General features: G+C 43.8%; 1 pseudogene; it reads right to left on the bottom strand.

The window, feature by feature from the left end:
* Positions 1 to 696: 696 nt before the first annotated feature.
* LOC123794560 (elongin-C pseudogene) lies at positions 697 to 1,246 on the bottom strand (annotated as a pseudogene).
* Between the last annotated feature and the right edge of the window lie 14,507 nt (positions 1,247 to 15,753).

Here is a 15,753-nt window from a genome sequence, read left to right as displayed (position 1 = left end):
CAAAGGGGTAGAGGGTCCAGGATAAGGAAGGGCATAGGGAACAGGGTCTGCGGTTTTCCAGTAGGGACAAGCTGTTGCAAAACGAGAAAAGAGAAGTTTACAGAATTCAGGGATTTCACAATATGGAAGGTTTTTGATGAAGTTTAGCTTTCCCCTACCCCTAGGTTCGTTGGTCCCGACTCCTCCTAGGTCAAGGACACCTATTGCCTTATATTATCTCTAAAGAGTGGGTTTTTTGGGTTTGTTTTTTGTTTTTTTCCCATTTCTGACAATTGCGTCTTCAGGAGCTCTCCAAGAAGAGCATCCAAACCTACCCAGGAGTTTTTCTAATAATTTAGGAGTAGAGCCAGAGGGCCTAAGAGAAAAGTCTAGAACAATACAAAACTAGAGGTAATATATGGTATGAAGGAGGGTAATTGTTTTTCTGATAAAGTCCCCGGTGACAAGCCTCGTATCTGGAGCAAGTAAGGGCTTAGCCTTTATCTGTTCTGAATGGGGAGTTATTCAAACATTTAGCATTGTGCCTGGCATCACAAAGTTGTCCTTGGCTTGGCACCTTAATGATAAAACTAACATTTAATGACCATCTACTATGTGCCAGGCACATGCTAAATCTTTGAATAGATTATTTAACATTTTTATGTATTTATTTTTTAAATACTAAAAAAGTTAGCCGTTTGTTATAATTTATTTTATTTAACGATCTAGGAAGTTCACAGTCATCAGCAGTTCCAGTGCAATTTCAGGTGCAGTTGGGAATTCAGGAATGTCTCTGTGGAGCTGTTAGTGTAGTGAACATTGTAAGTAAAATACATGCATACTTTTGATAGCACATATGAACAGATGTCTCTCAAATTGACTTCATTTGTTTCCTTTCGTCTTTCCTTCTTTCCTTCCTTCCTTCCTTCCTTCCTTCCTTCCTTCCTTCCTTCCTTCCTTCCTTCCTTTCTTAAGAGGCTCTAGGCCCAGAGTGGAGCCCAATGCAGGGCTTGAATTCACGACCCTGAGATCAAGAGCTGAGCTGAAATCAAGAGTCAGAGGCTTAACGGACTGAACCAGCCAGGTACCCCTCAAAAGTTTTGTTCTCTGCAAACCAACCGGGGCCACTCAACATGGCTATTATTGTCCTGATGTTAGTGCGTGTTCCCTTTATACAATAAATTCATGACCATCAAAAGGTATCCGTTTGATATACATGGCATCAGGGCCTTCACAGCCCCTGATAGGTTTTCTCTTCTCCACCCATTATGTTCTTATTAAATCCTACTTTGCTTCCACGGGAATTTTAGTAGTTTCTCGCCAACCCTGCAGCCACCATGCTGGGTCCCCACGCACCGCCACAGCCCCTACTCCAGGGCCACCCCCTCTCCCCCAGCTGCCTGCCACCCCAAGGCCCATTATTTAATATTTTTAGAAAATCTGTATGAAGTAGATGGTTATTGCTCCCATTTCATGGATGAGGAAAGTAGAGCTCAGAGAAACTAAATGATTTACTTAAAGCCATAAAATGATTAATTGGCAGCCATACATTCAAGCATAGGAGGTCTGGTTCTAAACCATGTTCTTTTTTTTTTTTTTTAAAGATTTTTTATTTATCTATTCGACAGAGATAGAGACAGCCAGCGAGAGAGGGAACACAAGCAGGGGGAGTGGGAGAGGAAGAAGCAGGCTCCCAGCGGAGGAGCCTGATGTGGGGCTCGATCCCAGAACGCCGGGATCACGCCCTGAGCCGAAGGCAGACGCTTAACGACTGAGCCACCCAGGCACCCCTCTAAACCATGTTCTTACCCACAATCCACTCTTCTAACTTGTGGTACAGCCTCTTGTGTATCCAGTCCTACCTGAAGTACCGTACTCCAGCGCCAGATGTGCTATAAGGACCATGAGGAGGAAAAATGTGTAAGGGGGGGGGGGTCCTCTTCCTTTGATAGAGTAAGTGACAAATTTTAGCAATCAGACATTGTTCCAAAAGATGGCTCGTTCTTAGCTCTCCAGCCTATTAGGTGACTGTGCTGTAGGGAGAAGACAACTGGCTTGATGGAGACGTTAATTCTTGTTGTGACTTGGACTTAATAAGCAGGAGCCTTCTGGAGCATCTGGCTGGTTCAGTCATAGAACCTGAGGCTCTTGAGCTCGGGGTTGTGAGTTTGAGCCCCATGTTTGGGATAAAGATTACTTAAAAATTAAAAAACAAAACAAAACCCAGACTAGAGCTATCTAGAGTTAAAGTTTTATCTTCCATATCTCCTTCACTTGGAAAACCTTTAAGAATCAATCAAATGGGGGCACCTAGGTGGTTCAGTCAGTTGAGGGTCTGACTCTTGATTTCGGCTCAGGTTATGATCTCAGAGTCCTGAGATTGAGCCCTGCTTGGGGTTCCTCGCTTAGCGGGGAGTCTGCCTGAGATTCCTTTTTTTTTTTAAGAGCTAGGACTTTTTTCAGTGTTTCCATATTTTCCAGGTGTTCTAAAATGTGTGAGTGCTATTTAGAAGGAGAAAAATAAGCTATTTTTTAAAGGACAAAATCAACTTCTTCCCATGAAGCCTTCTCTGATGTCCCCAGGTAGAGCTGAACGCTTCCCCTTTGTTGCCATCGTTGACTCTACTTATAGCCGTGTTGTAACACATAGATCTCACGCACTCGACTTGCCGTCTATGTCCCTTTCATTTATTTCCTCAGGCCCTCTCCCTCAAATGGTAACATTCAAACAGTGTTTACTGAGTGCAATGAACATTTGTGAAAATGTAAGATACAAAGAGGAATGAACAGCGTCAAAGGGAAGTTGAGGATTAAAAGACTAATAAGGAGCACAGATATTAAAAGGGAGTGATCCTTCAGGATTGGGGCAGGGGGTCGTCAAGGTCTGGGAGAAGAGGAGGTGTTGAGTTAGGCCTTACTTCAGCCATATGTTGCTGAAATGCCAGGTAGAGTTCAGAGTTTGGTATGAATAAAGGTATGGAGGTTGGGATGTGTAAGAAAGCTTATCTTTCCTTTTCTTTTTTTTTTACTTTTTAATTGTAAAATAGTGTAACATATTTTAATTTATTTTACATATAACACACATCTTACCATTTCAACCATTTTTAGGTGTACAGTCTGTGACATTAAGTACATTCACGCTGTTGTGCAACTATCACCACTATCCATCTCCAGAACTTTTTCATCATCCAAAACTGAAACTCTGTACCCATTAAGCTAAATAACTTCGCATTCTCCCCTCCTGGCCCCCTGGCAGGCTTTAGTAACCACTATTCTACTTTCTGTCTGTATGAATCTGACTATTCCAGTACCTTCTATAAGTAAATCATATAATACTTGTCCTTTTGTATCTGGCTTATTTCGCTCAGAATAATGTCTTCACCGTTGTATAAGAAATGTTCGAGGGATTGACTTGATGGCACAGAGGATTCAAATAAAGAAATAAAGAAGAAGATGAAGATAAAACTGGAAAAGTACCTTATGGCCGATTGGGAAATGCCTTGAATGCAAACCAAGGTGGCTTCTGTAGTGGGACCAGATGATCGTGGGTGTTGGAACTGTTACAGTCTCTTGGAAAGTATTATGACAATATCGTATAAAATTAAACGTAAGTACAACCTCACCTAGAGAAATAAAAACATAACCCAGTATATAATGATAATATAAGAACGCTTATCATAACATTGTTTACAATGACAAAAAATGATATTGTGTATAAATAAGGAAATAGTTGAATAAATTATTGTACATCCAGACTGTGGAATAATATGTAACTAATGGAAAAATATGTTCTAGCTGTATGCATTAACCTGGAGAAGTAGTAAGTGGCTTGTTAAGTGAAAAATGTTGCAGGGGCGCCTGGGTGGCTCAGTCAGTTTAACGTCTGCCTTCAGCTCAGGTCATGATCCTGGGATCCTGGGATCCAGCCCCACATTGGCCTCCCAACTCAGCAGGGACCCTGTTTCTCCCTCTCGTTTGCCTTTCACTCCCCCTGCTTGTGCTCATGTGTGCTCTCTCTCTGTCAAATAAATAAATAAAATCTTTAAAAGAGAGAGAGAGAGAGAGAGAAATGTAAGTTGCAGAGGAATTTATGAGGTATGATTGCATATTTATTTATTTAAGAGGGAGAGGGGGGTGTGGGGTAGAGGGAGAGGGAGAGAGAGAGAATCCCAAGCAGGCTCCACACACAGCACGGAGCCAGACTTGGGGTTCGATCTCATAACCCTGAGATCATGACCTGAGCCAAAATAAAGAGTTGGGCGCTTAACCAGCTGAGCCACCCAGGCGCCCCTGCAATTTTTAAAATTTAAAACAATATAAGACTCTAATCATGAATAACTATATTTGTAAATGTTTCTATTCTGTTCTATTCTATTTTATTCTATTCATCCAAGAAATATTTATTGAATTCCAGCTGTGGGCCAGCCACTCACTCTAAGCACTGGGTATATAACAGTGAACAAAACAGACAAGTATCCCTACCCTCATGGAGCTTGCATTCTAGTTGGGGAGCCGGAGCAGACAATAACTGAAGAAACAAGTAAATTGTATAGGCGTTTAGGTGGTGGTAAGTGTTAGGGAGAAAATTAAAACTGAAGAGGAGGCTAGGGGGCAATTCTGGTATGTTGCACAATTTGGAGTGGTACCATTCACCTTGGGGAAAAGTGAGGGACAGGGTGGAAATTCAGTAGGGTGATCAAGGAAGACCTTACAAAGAAGGGGATATTTGATAAAAGATCTGAAAGGAGTAAGGGAATGAATGATGTGGATATACGGGACAAGAGCATTCTAAGCAAAGGGAACCTAGAGGAGGGGACGCCTGGCTGGCTCGGTTGTAGAGCGCGTGATTCTTGATCTTGGAGTTGTGAGTTTGAGCCCCATGTTGGGTGTAGAGATTACTTAAAAATAAAATCTTTAGAAAAGAAAGAGAGCACATAGGGGGAAATGTGGAAGAAAAGTATTAATATATGTTACCCTAGGGGGACCTGGCTGGCTTAGTCAGGAGAGAATGTGACCTGATCTCAGGGTCATGAGTTCGAGCCCCATCTTGGGTGCAGAGATTACATACACAGATAAATAAATAAAGGCGTATTTAAAAAGAAAAAAGCTAAATATACATATATGTTACCCTAGAGGGCAAGATGGAAAGAGTGGATTAATTAAATAGTTTTCTTTTATATATGTCGGTATTATTTGACTTTGTTACAACAAGCATGTGTTTATAATTAAAAACTAACAAATAAATAAGAGAATATCAAAATGGAGATAAAGTTGTAAGGATTAAATGAGATAATAAACATGTACATAAACTGTTAAATGCTCTACCATTGTTATCATTACCTTATAAATAGTTGGAACCCATTGAACACTTCTGAGCAGAGGCATGAGATTATGGAAGAAATTTTTTTTTTTTGGAAACAATTTTTTAAATCTTTTTTTTTGAAGATTTTATATATTTATTTGTCAGAGAGAGAGAGAGAGAGCATAAGCAGGGGGAGCAGCAGGCAGAGGAAGAAGCAGGCTCACTGCTAAGCAAGGAGCCCGATGCAGGACTCGATCCCAGAACCCTGGGATCCTGACCCGAGCTGAAGGCAGATGCTTAACAAACTGAGCCACCCAGGTGACCCTGGAAGCAATTTTTTTAACTGGAGGAAAATCATATAACAAAAAATTAGTAGGGGCGCCTGGGTGGCACAGCGGTTAAGCGTCTGCCTTCGGCTCAGGGCATGATCCTGGCGTTGTGGGATCGAGCCCCACATCAGGCTCTTCCGCTATGAGCCTGCTTCTTCCTCTCCCACTCCCCCTGCTTGTGTTCCCTCTCTCACTGGCTGTCTCTATCTCTGTCGAATAAATAAATAAAATCTTTAAAAAAAAAAATTAGTGATTTTATTTTTTAAAAAGATTTTATTTATTTATTTGAGAGAGAGAGAGAGAGTGCATGACCAGAGGGAGAGGCAGAGGGAGAGGGAGAAACAGACTCCCCGCTGAGCAGGGAGCCCAGTGCAGTATTCGATCCCAGGACTCGATCCCAGGACTCCGAGATCATGACCTGAGCTGAAGGCAGACGCTTAACCAATTGAGCCGCTCAGGCACCCCCCAAAATTTAGCCATTTTAAAGCATACAATTCAGTGGTATTAAGTGCATTCACAACCTTGTGCAACCACTACCTCTATCTAGGTTCAAAACATTTTCATTAACCCCCCCCCAAAAAATACTGACACCCATAAAGCAGTCGCTCCCAATTTTCCCCTCCCTCTGGCCCCTGGCAACCACCAACTTGCTTTCTATGTCTATGGATATTTCAGATAAATGGAATCATACCATATGTGACCGTCTGTATCTGGTTTCTTTCACTTAGCACAACGTTTTCAAGACGCATACATTTCTCAGCAAGTATCAGTATTTCATTTCTTTTCATGGCCATGTAACGCTCCATTGTTTAATGTACCCTGTTTTGTTTATCCATTCAGTGGATGGACATTTGGGTTGTTTCCACCTTCTGGCTATTGTAATAGAATAGTAGTGCTATGCACATTCACGTTACAAACATTTGAGTACCTGTTTTCAGTTCTTTTGCTTAAATGCCTAGGAGTGGAATTGGTAAGTTATATGTTAATTCTATGTGTGACTTCTTGAGGGACCACCAAGCTATTATCCACAGCAGCTGTACCATTATACTGTTCAGGGTAGGAGGGCTCTAATTTCTCCACGTTATAACTAACATTTGTTGTTTTCCTGTCTTTTTTTTTAATGACCATCCTGGTTGATGTGAAGTGGTGTTTCACTATGGGTTTGATTTGCGTTTTCTTAATGACTAATGATCTGAGCATCTTTTTATGTACTCATTGGACATTTGTAAATCTTGTTTGGAGAAATGTCTATTCAAGTCATTTACCTATTTTTTTTTAATTGGGTTGTTTGTCTTTTTGTTGTTGAGCTCTAAGAGTTCCTTATATACTCTGGATACTAGACTATTATCAGACATATGAATTGCAAGTATTTTCTCCTATTTTGTAGGTTGTATAAGAGAAATTTTAAGACAACTAATTTGACAACTGTGTGTGTAGGAAGGACTCCAGGAGTGATGACGTGCAGAAAGACCAACTGGGAAGCCATTCCAGTTCTTCAGGTTGCAGTGAGCACAGAATAGTAGCAATGGGAAGACACCCCCCAGAAGACTGTGTACCACAAGTGAAATTAGGAACAGTCAAAGTGCAATGGATGAGATTAGCCATCTGTAGAAGGAGCAAATGACCTGGTGTAGTTTCAGGAAAGCATAATTCTATCAATATATCTAAAGCTCTAGCAGCCTAATCACTTAAAGTAGAATGGCTGGAGCCCTAACACAATCAAACTCTAACCTAATCAATTCTAATAAAATGGCTGAAGTGAACATAAACAGAATCAATTATATTAACTTGGCTGGAGCTGAGACCCAATCAATTGAATTGTACCTTGTCTTCACAAAGGGGGAAATAATCTGCATAGAACTCCCCCTTCCCCAACCAAAAAAAAAGTGAATCTTTCCCCAGTGACATTTAGGGAAGAAGATTCCCTGTTTGGCCTGCACGAGTATCTTATATATTTATAAAGAAGATGGATATAGTTCTATTAGTCATTGAAAGCATCCAACTAATTCGCTTGTTCACTAAGCAGCCTTCTAATTATAATATTTGACTTCCCAAATTGTCAAGTATTTTGACTGGTCAATAGGATTGTCGAGGCCACTGTAAGTTACATGTGGAACATTAAATAAACCATATGGCTTCTACTTCATGCTCTCTTGAGCTTTGTCAGCATAAATAAGTTCTCGTAGGACGAATTAATTGAACAAAACCAACCTCTGAGCATTCAAGCTGAGGCTCAGATCCTCTTAAAGAAGAAAACCCAACAACGTTTCTATCTCTTGTCACTTTAACATCAACCCAGGCTTGGAAGGAGCCTTATTTCATGTACTCAGAGAGGTAGTGAGAAGAGTTTTTGTTGTTTTGGTTTTCCGTTTTAGAGTGGAACGTGGACTTCGGAAGTGCTTAGGTCGTCTAGGGCTGCACATAGTCCACCTAGATTAGGTGCTAAAAGCTCCAGCTCCCAGCCCAGAGCTTACTCTGCGCCTTGCTAAAGCACTCATTGATTGTTTCTACAGAACGGGAAAACAGCACAAACGGGGAATGACAGAGGAGTGTCAGCAGCCACAGCTGATGACTTGGAGATATGGGCACGTCCCCTCCACAAGATGACTAGTAAGGACACCGAGATTCTTGGGTGCTCAGTAGGGGTACTTTCTGACAGTGAAACAGGTCTTGGGGAGACAAGAGAAGAAGGTAGAATCTTTCTGACCTAACAGTAGTGTGGCTTTGTCTCTGAAGTGTAGGCAGTGTCTCCGGGACATATGACTGTGATGACACTCAAGACCACAAAGAGGAAGCTTCCGGGGTTATAGAGCTGCTGCTTTCATGCAAGAGAGTGGGTGGGAATTCCGCCTGGATGGACTCTTCGACTGCCACCTTGCAATTCAGCCCTACCTCTGAATTATTTTATTACTCTTCCTTAGGACTGGAACAACATAGTCAGTTGTACAGAGAGCAGCCTTGCTGTTTGTGGTTCAGGGCTGAACGTTAGCTATGCACTCAGAGGAATCTAATTTTCTCATCTTTTCGCAGAGCTGCAAGGGGATGGCCTTAGTAACAGGGATACTTCTCTCATCTTAATAAGGTAGAAGGCCAAGCATGTGGAAATACACACAAGTAAGATGGTGGATTTGGTATTGAAAAAATAAGACAATCTATCTAACTGCATCTATTTTATCAATGAAATGTGAGGTAAGGTCATCTGCTGAGAGAGAAGTGGAGGGGGTGTTGGAGATTTTAGAAGAGAGAAGGTGTGAAACAATTATTGAGCACAGTAGAAATGAGAATTTACCAGGGAAATGTAGTATTAGGCAATGTTGAGTTTTGGGGTCATAAATTTAAAGTGATCCTAGTCAGCAAGAATATGGCATTTCCTCTATCAATATTTACCTGCCCAGGTATAGCTGTGGAGAAGCTAAATTGTTGGATTTAACCAGAATTGATTTTTAAAAAATTTCCTTAAGTAATCTCTACACCCAACATGGGGTTTGAACTAACAACCCCAAGATCAAGAGTCACTTTCTCTACAGACTGAGCCAGCCAGGCACCCTAGAATTGATTTCTCCCCCCACCCCGGGAAATTTCAGTGGAGGGGGAAGGGGTCAAGGAAGTTAACAGTGTCTGCAGGTTTATAGTTCTGGATATGAAGGGGAGTGGATGGGTTGTTTAAAGAATAAAATAAAGGGGCACCTGGGTGGTTCAGGCAGTTAAGCGTCTGCCTTCTGCTCAGGTCATGATCCCATCGAGCCCCGCATCAGGCTCCCTGCTCTGCGGAAAGCCTGCTTCTCCCTCTCCCTCTGCTGCTCCCCCTGCTTGCGCTCTCTCGCGCTCTCTCTCTGTCAAATAAATAAATAAAATATTTTTTAAAAAAGTAAAATAAAAAGGTAGTATAAATGGTTTAGAAAACCTTAAGGGAAAAGAGATAATTGGGTGGGAGGCGAGGTGTTAGGGTGTGAGAAGAAAAGGCAGGAAATGGTGAACAGAAGTTAAGGTACTTGGACATTTCAGAGGATTTTATTTGGACTAAATTGTTCCCACTTTTCTTTTCTTTTCCAACCGTTGCTCTTCCTTATTTCTTCTTTCCACCACTCCTCCCACCAGAGAGTAAGAAACAATTAAGTCTGCTTTTCATTTCTTGTCTGGGTAACTGAGCTGCTGGCTCTCCACCAATCCTCACTATGGATCTCTGTCTCTTTTTCTGTCTCTCTCTCATTATGTAGAAGGAAAGCTGATGGTTGGGGAAAGATGGGGTCAGGAGCTCTACACCTTCCTCCTTGTGGGTGTCTCATTCTCTGCCGAGTGATCTCTTTGGGGAAAATATGGCCTCAGTAGCAGCAAGCAGGTTAAAAGCACGGTTTCAGCTGCAACCAGAGAGAATACGGACAAGAATTGCCGACAGGCGAAGTGTGAGGCCCTCGTGTAGAGACGGGCTTTTTGGAAGAAGCTTTAAACACGAGACTTCGGGAAGGGGCCCAGAGGCACTTGGAAAATTAGACAACCTTTATCCGGTGTCTCCATATATAGAAGTGAGCCCTTGTCAGTTTTGGCCAAGATGGTCAGTCCTAGAGACTGGAAGAACTTCAGTAAAGCCCTATTAAGGTTTCCCAGGGTAGGTCATCCCAACTTGCCCCAGGGTACTTGGAGAGAAGGGTCTATCTGAGAACTTTGATAGGCAACTAGACTCCAGGCAGGGAGTGGGCCCTGAGACTCCTCACTAAGACCTACTCTGCCGTCCCAGGAAACTTCAGGAAACTTCCTCTCCACCCAAACCTCTTTTTATAACAGTGGGGATCCCATACACTATAACTGGTCAAATCTTATAGGATTCGCGCCCCCCCCCCCAACTGGGCATTTACATATATTGTTTCTTTTGCTCAGAATGTTGTCTCCCATTTTTCTCCTAGGAAATTCAGATTTTTCCATTTTTCAAGACTAGTTGAAAGGTTACCTCCTCTCTGAAGCCTGAGACCGTTCCTTCTTTTTGTTTGTTCCCCCCAAAACTAATTTTTTAAAATTTTTTTTTTATTTTTAAAGATTTTTTGAAAAATTTATTTACCTGTCAGAGAGGGAGAGAGAGAGAGAGAGAGAGAGCACAAGCAGGGGGAGCAGCAGGCAGAGAGAGCAGCAGGCAAAGGGAAAAGCAAGCTCCCCGCTCAGGAAGGAGCCTGAGGTGGGACTCAATCCCAGGACCCTGGGATCATGACCTGAGCTGAAGGCAGATGCTTAACTGACTGAGCCACCCAGGTGTCCCCAGAGCCACCCAGGCGCTCCCCCCAAAAAACTAATTTATCTATTCTCACATCACTGGCCATATCCATTTATCTGTTTATACATGTGTCTGCACCATTAGACTGTGAGTGCTCAAAGGCAAAAGATCACAACTTAGTTATCTCGGTATCCTCCAAATTTAGCAATTTGGCAAACACTCTATCAATATTTGTTGATTGAGTGACAGTATTTATACTCAGAACTAGACACCTTAAGGTATATATAAAAAAGACAAAACATAAAATGCAATCCTTCTCAATAAGTTTATCTATTAGTTAACAACAATTTAATGCAATAATTTAATATATTTAATAATAATATTAGATGTGCCACATATGTATCATTTAATAGTGCTTACTATATCCCAGGCACTGAATCACTGAATTAAACACACATACCTGGTTTTTAACTCATTTACTTCTCACAATAACATGTAAGTATTGTTATTATCCCACAGATTACTGAGTGGGTAAAATTAGGCTTGGAGAGATTAAAGAATTTGCTTGAGATCTCAAAGTGATTGTCAGAGCACAGGCATTTCCAACTCCAAAGTTCAGGCTCTTAAAACATTTTTTTAAGATTTTATTTTTTTTTAAGTTTTTATTTATTTATTTACATAATCTCTACACCCAACATGGGGCTTGAACTCACAAGCCGGAGATCAAGAGTCTCGTGCTCTTCCAACTGAGCCAGGCAGGCACCCCCCAAATTTATGCTCTTAGCTTTTGTGCTATAGGGCCTGAGTCAAATTTTGTACATCACTATTACAAGGCAATATAATAAAACACAAAATCATGTGGCTTGATTTGCAAATAAAACATTTAAATCGGTTTATGAATTATTTGGTACATGTAAAGAACCGACACTCATGGACTTTCTGCCTAAGCACTGTACATACATCGTCTCATCTGATCCCTCACAATCACCTGTGTCAGGAGCTCTATTCTCCCCATTTAGGAGAAATTGAGGCTTGAGGAGGTTAAATAATTTGCCTAAATACACAGTGCTGTGTTGAGCTGACACTCAAACCCACATCTCTCCATACTGCCTCAGGCTGGTAGAAAGGGCCAAGCAGAGCATTCTGGTGGAGGGGAGTGGCTTGAGCAAAGATAGAAGGCTGGAATGAGCAGGATGGCTTTGAGAGGGAGTAAATAGGGGGCACCTGGGTGGCTCAGTTGGTTAAGCGTCTGCTTTCGGTTCAGTCAGGTCATGATCTCAGACCAGCTCATGATCTCAGGGTCTTGGGATCGAGTCCCGAATTGGGCTCCCTGCTCAGCGTGGAATCTGCTTCTCCTTCTCCCACTCCGCCTGCTTGTGCTTTCTCTATCTCTGTCAAATAAATAAAGTCTTAAAAAAAAAAAAAAGGAGTAAATAGTCAGGCATCTGGCTGGCTCAGCTGGTGGAGTCTGTGGCTCTTGGTCTTGGGGTAGTGAGTTCCAGCCCCACGCTGAGCACAGAGCTTACTTAACTCAAAAAAAAAAAAAAAAAAAAAATTAAAGGAACGCCTGGGTGGCTCAGTAGGTTAAGCATCTGCCTTCAGCTCAGGTCGTGATCCCAGGGCCCTGCGATCAAGTCCCGGTTTGGGCTCCTTGCTCAGCGTGGAGCCTGCTTCTCCCTCTGTCTGCCGCTCCCCCTGCTTGGGCTCTCTCTCACTGTCTCTCTGAAAAATAAGTAAATAAAATATTTTTAAGAACATTAAAAAAATAGGGGCTCGTGGGTGGCTCAGTTGTTAAGCATCTGCCTTCCGCTCAGGGCATGATCCCGGGGTCCTGGGATCGAGCCCCACATCAGGCTCCTCCGCTATGAGCCTGCTTCTTCCTCTCCCACTCCCCCTGCTTGTGTTCCCTCTCTCGCTGGCTGTCTTTCTCTCTGTCAAATAAATAAATAAAATCTTAAAAAAAAAAAAAAAGAACATTAAAAAAATAGTCAGGCATCAAGTCTCATCCTCTGAGGAGCAGAGGGTGGGGCTTCCTAGGCAGCTCCACCCCTGCAAAGGATTGCAACATGGGGAGTTGGGGGTAGGGGTTTGGGGTTCCTGGAAGGTGACTGAAGCCCATAAGGCTGGCCCTGTGCCCATTGTGTGGCTAAAACCGGCCCCGCCCAACAGTGCTGGTGGGAGAGCCAAGGCCTGAGGGCTAGTTCCTGGAAGTCTGGCTGCCACCCGCCCTCACAAGCTGCTGCGTCCGAGGCCTGAATCTCTCCCAGAGTCAGGCTGCCCACTGGCTGGCTGCAGTTCTGTTCCGAGTGTCTCTCCCACAGGAGTGTGGCCTCTAGATAGGCTGGTCTTTTTCCTCAAGCCCCTGAGACGCTCTGGCCTCCAGGCTTTCTTCCATCTCCTAATAATAACAGACTCACTTTCCTATTGATTTCTTTTCATCTTCTCAACACCACTAAATAGGTATTATCATCATCATCAACTCCATTTTTCAGGTGAGAAGAGAAAGCTCAGAAAGTTCGGGCAACCCAAGCCCATGTAGGCAGGAAATGCTGAGACTCAAGCCCAGGTTGAAGATATTTTGTCCTCCCTTATTCTGCTATATACACCATGCCCACGTCTCTTTTGAGATTTAGAATGAAGCCTCACGGGTTATTTCTTCTGGGCTACTCTGGACTCATCTATCAGCCTTCATCCACTTGGGTTCAGGGCTAGGCTCTGCTAGCAGGGCATAACTCTTACATGTCAGAATCTGGGAACTTCAGTCTTACCCAAGTCCCTGGACCCATAAGCCCCAAGCTTTTTTGGTCTGAGAGTGGGGTCAGTCCCCCCTCAATCCCTGAGTCAATCCTCTAAGAATTCTTATCACTGGAAAGCAACCTCCTCAAACACTTTTTAAGAAAAATCTTATCCTTCCTTAGCCAAACTAGAACGAAAAACCCCAGTGGATGGCTTAGGAGATCTGGCTCCAATACCTGGGCCTCCATTTACTTTAGTAAGAGGGGCCTCAACTATTCCCAGGTCCCAGACCCCCTCCACTACCTCCCCCAGCCATCCGGGGTAACCGCCAGGCTCTGGTGCCTAGGATAACGCCCAGCCCTCCCCTTGCCTCCTGTGGCTGCCTCCCCTTTCCGTCTGTTGAGAGAGGAAGCCAGGGGGTGACGGGTGCAACCCTGCAGGGCACTGATAAAGGGCTAGGCCTGCCCCCGCCCCCTGGGGCCACTGCGGTCAGACCAGCAGGCAAGCAAGCAAGGCAGCCATCTCCCTCTGGGACCCATGGCCCTCCCCTGGTTCCACCTCTCCCCACCCCGCCCTGCTCGGGAAGCTGGTTGCATAACCCAGTGGGGTGTTTGGCAACATTGCTTGTGGCTTGACCTAATGCTGGTGGTGGTGTGCACATGCACTTGGGGGGGGGGACGGACTGATCAGGGGTGACAAAGTCAGCCTTTTGGGGATAGGTGAGCAGCATGGATGGAGAATGGTGTAACAGTAAAGATACGTTGCCATGCTTTTCTCCATATTCTATCTGCTACCTTTGCTGAAGTGGGAGAATCTTGGGATGGGAAAATGTTAGGTATCCTGCCTTGCCAAGCCACAGGCACTGTCCAACCCATCCGGGCTCCTAATCCCCCGCTAATCATAAAACAGACAAAGGAGACTGAAGAGAAAAGGTTGTTGCCTCTGGACATCAGGAATCTGAGAGGAAGAGGCTGAAGGAACCATTCCCACCCCTGAGGGCTGTCAAGGGGGTTCTGGGGGTAGGACACAGTGTGGGAATGTCAGTCATGGCCTCTTCCTACAGGAGGAGGGCAGGAGAGAGGTGGGAAAGACACTTCTGCCTGGCCAAGTTGCCTCAGTGAAGGCTGTCTGTTCACTTAGTTCACCCTACGTGATCATGTCTGTCCCCCAGAAGTATGCAGGAAACTGCCTCAGACACTTCTATGAATGCCTGTTGCTTACAAGATGAAATACAACCTCCCTAGCTTGACTTTCAAGACACTTTACAATCTAGCCCCTAACTTCCCAGGCTTATCTTCTACTACTTCCTACCCCCACACCCCACCCTAGTAGACCCAAAGTACTACCCTATGTTTTATGCCTCTGTGCCTTCATACCTTTGCTTGGAATACCCTTCTCCCTCTCTCTGCTGGGTGAACCCCTAGTCGTTCTCCACAACCCAGCTCAATTGTCACCTCCTCTTTGAAGCCTTTCCTGAATTTCATCAAGCAGAAATTCAATTCCATAGCACTTTATATAGACCGTTATTAGTGTAATTCCCCAACTACTCTGGGAGTGAGGATGCAGACTATGTCTTATTCATCTTTGTGTTCCTGGAGTATAAAACACAGTGGACACTCAATAAGTATTCGTTGATGGATTAATGAATGATGAGGTTTGTGTTATCCACAGCTGTATCTGCAATGCCACAGCAGTGTCCTGAGCTGGTAGTTTTCATTCAGTAAATGTTTGTTCACTAGCTGTAACCTGATATCATTATTTAATCAGCCACAAGTGTGACTATCACCGCCCCTCATCCCCTCTGAGGCGCCCAAATAAGTATGCCACTGAGAGAGTTATATCTGAATGCCCAGATGCCAGGTATGTGACCCAGATTCATGCCCAGACCATCAAAAGATTCTGGACCCACAAGTAACATGCCGTGAAGGCATGGGTTCCCTCCTGTCCTACATAGATCATGCATACAGAATCACGATCTCCTGGGACAGAGCTGGAATCCAAAGCATTTAACCATGGCTTTGGTGTGGGGGTTGATCAATGCCCCCCCCCCCATACACACAAGCTGCAAGGAAGCCGTATCAAACTGCCTCTTGAGTTGCTCGGTTGTGTTGCTGGTTGTGGAAGGTCCCAAGGGAGAACTGGGGTGCTGATATAGGGGTGTCAGGGTGGGGAATGCTTGAAGGAAGACTCCCAGCAGCTATTCT

Source organism: Ursus americanus, chromosome 25 (genome assembly GCF_024610735.1).
Source record: "Ursus americanus isolate L20-20 chromosome 25, mUrsAme1.1.p, whole genome shotgun sequence".
Lineage (NCBI taxonomy): Eukaryota > Metazoa > Chordata > Mammalia > Carnivora > Ursidae > Ursus > Ursus americanus.
The sequence above is the reverse complement of the archived record's forward strand: the minus strand, read 5'-3'. Positions and strand labels throughout refer to the sequence as shown.